The following is a 6,940-nucleotide window of genomic DNA, read 5'->3' on the forward strand; positions in this document are numbered from 1 at the left end:
ACCTACTTGGTCAAAAAACTCCAATTCCACCATGCTTGCTGATTAACCTATGGGCTCGCTTGTGCAATAATCACTTCCCTTTCTAGTGGAAGCCATAGGAACTGGGTCCTATCTATTTGTATTTCCCATAGGCAAGCACTGAAATGGCCTGTGACCTCAAAATAACAACATTCTGGATGGATTTTCCTCTGGTTTTCGCCTGCCATATCAGTTCTGTTATACTCACAGACATGTGACATTATTTTAACAGTTTTACAAACTTCAGAGTTTTTTCTATCCAATGCTACCAAGTATATGCATATCCTAGCTTCTGGGCCTGAGTAACAGGTAGTTTACTTTGGGCACGTCAGTCATCCGAACAAAAACCAGTCTCCAAAACAGAGTGACCATTCCCATGTTGCAGCCATACTTCTGGTGGAAGAGCTCCGAAATCATCACGATTATATTAACCTCCACTCATTCAAAGGATAAAATGGGCCTATGTTGACGCTTCGAAAACACCGACAGCGTCTTGGCATTTTGATACACCAGAATTACATTCATTTCCAATGAAACGCTGCTTTTGCCTTGCAGCAGTGCGTTCGGTGTGGTGATTACCTTGGATTTATCAAACGTATTCGTCAAACTGTATGCGTAGACGGATTGGCAGAAATGGTAGCAGAAGTTTAATTATGTGTAGTATTTTGCGCATCACACTGTCAATCCGGCGAATGACATTTCTATCAGCAGTGCAATGATTTGCGTTGTCAATTGATTTTGGCCCGCTTGGCCGCTTCCATAACGCCCATGTTGCAGTGCTCTACAAGTCACAGCAAGTACTGCCACAGTGCTGCACGCCAAACCGCAGTGCATTGCCACACACACACACACACACACACACCCCTCCAAGACCCACACACGAGCCAGCCAGTGTGCTGTATCATATCATCACTAATGGCACTGGGTGAATCTTCTACGGGACCAAAAGTGTGAACGTGTTGTAGGCTAAATGTCCATGCCAAGTTTCGGTTCCAACGGGTCATTGCTGTATCCTACAGAAAATGTCATCTTGGTTGTCAAAAAGTTATAAGATAAAGGATTCACACGCGGGTATAAATTACTACTAAAGAACAATAAGACACGCGAGCAGTGGTGTTAAGTAAAACGTATGTACTTTTTACACCATACATTTTCCCTGACACCCAAAAGTACTCGTTACATTTTGAATTCTTAGCAGGACAGAAAAATTGTCTAATTCACACACTTATCAAGAGAATATCTCTGGTCATCCCTACTGCCTCTGATCTAGCTGACTCACTAAACACATGCTTCGTTTATAATGAAGTCAGTGTTGGAGTGTGCCCCTGGTTATCCGTAAATTTAAAAAAAGAAAATTGTGCTGTCTGGTTTGCTTAATTGGGAATGAGAAATTATTTATACTTTTGATACTTAAGTATATGTAATACCAAATACTTTTAGACTTTTACTCAAGAAGGGTTTTACTGGGTGACTCACTTTTACTTGAGTCATTTCTATTAACCTTTCACGAGCCTCTACCCCGGGTCCGGGAKCACCCCCCACCCCCCCCACACACTGATTAGCATAGCTTCACAAGTAGATAGTAGCATCTTAAATATCATTTAAATCACAAGTCCAAGACACCAGATGAAAGATACAGATCTTGTGAAAAAACCCATCATTTCTGTTTTTTTAAATGTTTTACAGGGAAGACACAATATGTAAATCTATTAGCTAACCACGTTAGCAAAAGACACCACTTTTTTTACTCCACCAGTTTTTTACTCCATCAGTAGCTATCACAAATTCGGCCAAATAAAGATATAAATAGCCACTAACCAAAAAAAACCTCATCAGATGACAGTCTGATAACATATTTATGGTATAGGATAGGTTTTGTTAGAAAAAAGTGCATATTTCAGGTAGAAATCACAGTTTACAATTGCACCGACCATCACAACTCGACTAGAATTACTAAAGAGAGCAACGTGTATGACCATTTACTCATCATAAAACATTTCATAAAAATAAACAAAGCATAGCAATGGAAAGACCCAGATCTTGTGATTTCAGACAATATTTCAGATTTTCTAAGCGTTTTACAGCGAAAACACAATAAATCGATAAGTTAGCATACCACATGTGCAAACGTTACCAGAGCATCGATTCAAGCCAAAGAGAGCTATAACGTAATCATCGCCAAAATATATTAATTTTTTCACTAACCTTCTCAAATTCTTCCGATGACACTCCTGTAACATCATTTTACAACATACATATAGAGTTTGTTCGAAAATGTGCATATTTAGCCATACAAAACCGTGGTTATACAATGAAAATACTAGCAAATCAAGCCTCAAAATGTCGGACGTCATCTTTCAGAGTGATCTAGTTTAATCGAAAGCTAATCATATACTTGACTAAAAAATACAGGGTTGACAGGATCGAAAGACAAATTAGTTCTTAATCAACCGCTGATTTACATTTCTAAAATTATCCTTACTGTGCAATACAGGGTTCGCCAAGTGAAGCGATAACAAACAAAAGGCGGATTATGCGTTTAAAATATTTCGACAGAACAACGATTTATCATATTAAATATTTCTTACTATGAGGTGATTTTCCATCAGATTCTTGGGCAATGTATCCTTTCTTGGGTCTAATCTCTTTTGGTCGATAGATGTCCTCTGTCCTTCGAAATGTCCACTAACATCGACCGAGACCCCGAAACGTGCCCAAAGCTTCAAAGTGCACGACAAAGAAATTCCTCAAAATCGCACTAAACGGATATAATAAATGCTATAAAACGGTTCAATTAACTACATTATGATGTTTTTAACAACTATAACGAGTAAAAACATGACCGGAGAAATATCACTGGCTAAACAACCATTTGGAAGAGGGCAAGTCCGATGTCCATCTTGCGTAAGACGCGCAAGGGAAAGAACGGTACTTCCACGTTTTGTTGTTTTATAGTGGCTCTGATTGTGCAATCGACTCCATCAAAGCGTGATGACGTACTGACACCCAGAGGAAGACGTAGGCAGTGTCGGTTTCTCCATAGCATTACACGCACCTTAAAACCGACCCCAGATCAGGGGTCAACATTTCTGAAATCTGACTCCCTGCAGGAAAATCAAAAGGAAAAAGTGCTGTAAAAGTAGTTCTGTACCACTCAGAGACAAAATTCCAACGGCTATAGAAACTAGAAAGTGTTTTYTATCCAATAATAACAATAATATGCATATTGTACGATCAAGAATTGAGCACGAGGCAGTTTAATTTGGAGACCAAAAAATGCTAATGCGGAACAGCACCCCCTATAGTTGCAAGAAGTTTTAAGGTATCTTTACTTTTAATGACAATTGCGTACTTTTTCCACCACTGCACGCGAGTAATGAGTCAACAGTTGGAGTCATTTACTTCATGAAATCATAGCCTGATGCGCTCGCGTCGGTGAATCCAACATCAAATGCGCTGCTTTCATGACTCCGGTTTACAGCCTGCAGCGGAGGGAAAGTGTACAGACATGCCACAGTCCTAGCTAGGCTACTAAAATGTTGCAGTCTGACTTCGGTTTTTAAAGCTTGACAATTAATAACCACCCCAAAAAAACACCATACGAAGGATAAACATGTAAGCCTAGTACAGCAACATTTGAGCAGCAGCCTAGGCTGGCTACTCATCTACAAGACATTGATTGCGTCACACAGCAATGCTGCATTCAATCGCACCGGTGATCCATGCAGTGCAAAAAAATGGAAAGCATGTTTTAAGTTTATTACAACAACCTTGCTAGTTTAAAAAAAAAAAGTTATTTGGAGTTATTAAATACTTTGATTATGGTTACAGCATATTATGCACATCTGCAGGCATAGCAGCAAAGGATGAACAAATAGGGTATTAATGTTGCACGTCACCATTAATATCCACATTAATATCCGCACTATGATTTGATGTAGTCCCTCTTAAATTCACCTGCACATTAATTTTCTTTGTTGTTCCTTTTCCATACAATCCATTATGTACAATTACACTAAATATTATTTGAATAATGCAAGATTTTAAATCACAGCACTTTAAAATGGCATTAAGGAGCAAAAGGTTTTCAATAGTTGTTTTTAACTCATTAAAATATAACTAATAACATTGGAATATGAATTCAATTTATTTTGAGTAACAGACAAAAACAACAAAATGTACAATGTGGGTTATCACTTGAAAATATGATTTAAAAAGCTTGTTTCCAAAGTGGTTCTCGATGGTAAACCAATAACAATAATATAACATTTATATTGCCAAAGACTCCAGCCACCCTAGTCATAGACTGTTCTCTCTGCTATCGCATGGCAAGCAGAACCAGAGAGCCAAGTCTAGGTCCAAAAGGCTTCTAAACAGCTTCTACCCCCCAAGCCATAAGACTCCTGAACAGCTAATCAAATGGCTACCTGGACTATTTGTATTGACCCCCCACCCACATTCTTTACACTGCTGCTACTCTGTTTAATATCTATGCATAGTCACTTTCTACCTACATGTACATATTACCTTGACTAACCTGTGCCCCCGCACATTGACTCTGTACCGGTACCCCCTGTATATAGGCTCATTACTGTTATTTTATTGTTGCTCTTTTTAATTATTTGTTATTTTTCTATTTTCTTCTTTTGTATTTTTATGTTTTATTTATTGATTTATTTTTACTTTATTTTACTAAATAAATGCTTCTTTAGGATCGGTGAGTCCCCCATGGGATGGTTGAGCTAACGTAGGCTAATGCAATTAGCATGAGGTTGTAGTTAACAAGAAAATTTACCAGGATATAAACATATCTGATATTGGCAGAAAGCTTAAATTCTTGTTAATCTAACTGCACTGTCCAATTTACAGTAGCTATTACAGTGAAATAATACCATGCTATTGTTTGAGAGAGCACAGTTTTGAACTTGAAAAGTTAGTAATAAACAAATTAGGCACATTTGGACAGTCTTGATACAACATTTTGAACAGAGATACAATGGTTCATTGGATCAGTCTAAAACTTTGCACATACACTGCTGCCATCTAGTGGCCAGAATCTAAATTGCTGCTGGGCTGGAATAATACATTATGGCCTTTGTCTTGTATTTCAAAGATGGTACAAAGAAAGTGTTTTTTTCTTTGTATTATCTTTTACCAGATCTAATGTGTTATATTCTCCTACATTACTTTCACATTTCAACAAAATTCAAAGTGTTTCCTTTCAAATGGTATCAAGAATATGCATATCCTTGCTTCCTTGCTCCTGAGCTACAGGCAGTTAGATTTGGGTATGTCATTTTAGGTGAAAATTGAAAAAAGGAGCGGATCCTTAAGAGGTTTCAACACTTCTTTCTCTTAAAACTGCATTGTTGTTTAAGGGCTTGTAAGTAAGCATTTCACTGTACGGTCTACACCTGTTGTATTCGGCACGTGGCAAATATAATTTGATCGATTTGATTTTAAGAACAATAACTCATAACTTAACTAATTAATTCAGTGTAACTTCGTGGCAACTTGTGCTCTGCTATTGCACGATTCTAATTTGTAAATAGGTCACAAATAAAGCTATCCCCAGTAAAATTGTAGCACAACTCATGAGCCCACCTCCTGCACTGCTCACACCTAATCCAGTCCCCACCTGTGACTGACAACAGGGGGAGAGATGCCAATGGAAAAGCTCTCTTAATAAACATAGCTAGCCATCTAGCTATATGACATAAAATGCTGTGTAAAATAGATAAAAGGCTATAAAGTAGCATTAAATGTAAAGCTGTCACTAGTGGAAACATTTACAACTGCAATGAGTTCCGTTTTCCTTTTTTGTGTATTTTACCTCAGGCGATCTGGTAGTAAGGTTGCTAGCTAGCACTCCTAGCAGCTTATGCTAACTAGCTAGCTGGTTAGCATTTACTGGTAGTGAAGTTGCTAGCTAGCAAGTTAGCATAAACTAGCAATAACTGGGCTAGTCATTGTCAAAACAATTTTGTATTTAATTTTACCTTTATTTAACTAGGCAAGTCAGTTAAGAACAAATTCTTATTGACAATGACGGCCTACCGGTGAACAGTAGGTTAACTGCCTTGTTCAGGGGCAGAATGACAGATTTTTACCTTGTCAGCTAAGGGATTTGATCCAGCAACCTTTCAGTTACTGGCCCAACACTAACCACTATCTACCTGCTTAAATGACAGGTAGAAACACATTCATAACGATAAAAGGGTAACTCAGTTGTGCACCGGGGCCTCCCACCCCTCTTTCTATTCTGGTTAGAGCCAGTTTGCGCTGTTCTGTGAAGGGAGTAGTACACAGCGTTGTTCCAGATCTTCAGTTTCTTGGCAATTTCTCGCATGGAATAGCCTTCATTTCTCAGAACAAGAATAGACTGACGAGTTTCAGAAGAAAGGTCTTTGTTTCTGGCCATTTTGAGCTTGTAATCGAAACCACAAATGCTGATGCTCCAGATACTCAAATAGTCTAAAGTCCAGTTTTATTGCTTCTTTAATCAGAATTACAGTTTTCAGTTGTACTAACATATTTGCAAAAGGGTTTTCTAATGATCAATTAGCCTTTTCAAGTGATAAACTTGGATTAGCTAACACAACCGTGCCATTGGAACACAGGAGTGATGGTTGCTGATAATGGGCCTCTGTACGCCTATGTAGATATTCCATAAAACAATCAGCCGTTTTCAGCTACAATAGTCATTTACAACAGTAACAATGTCTACACTGTATTTCTGATCAATTTGATGTTATTTTAATGGACAACAAATGTGCTTTTCTTTCAAAAACAAGGACATTTCTAAGTGACCCCAAACTTTTGAACAGTAGTGTATATAGATCTAACTTCATTGGAATATATCTACAACTTTTTCAACATTTCAAAACATTTGATCAACTTACCAAAAAAACTTTGTTTAAAT

Source organism: Salvelinus sp. IW2-2015, linkage group LG4q.1:29, assembly GCF_002910315.2.
Source record: "Salvelinus sp. IW2-2015 linkage group LG4q.1:29, ASM291031v2, whole genome shotgun sequence".
Taxonomy (NCBI): Eukaryota; Metazoa; Chordata; class Actinopteri; order Salmoniformes; family Salmonidae; genus Salvelinus; species Salvelinus sp. IW2-2015.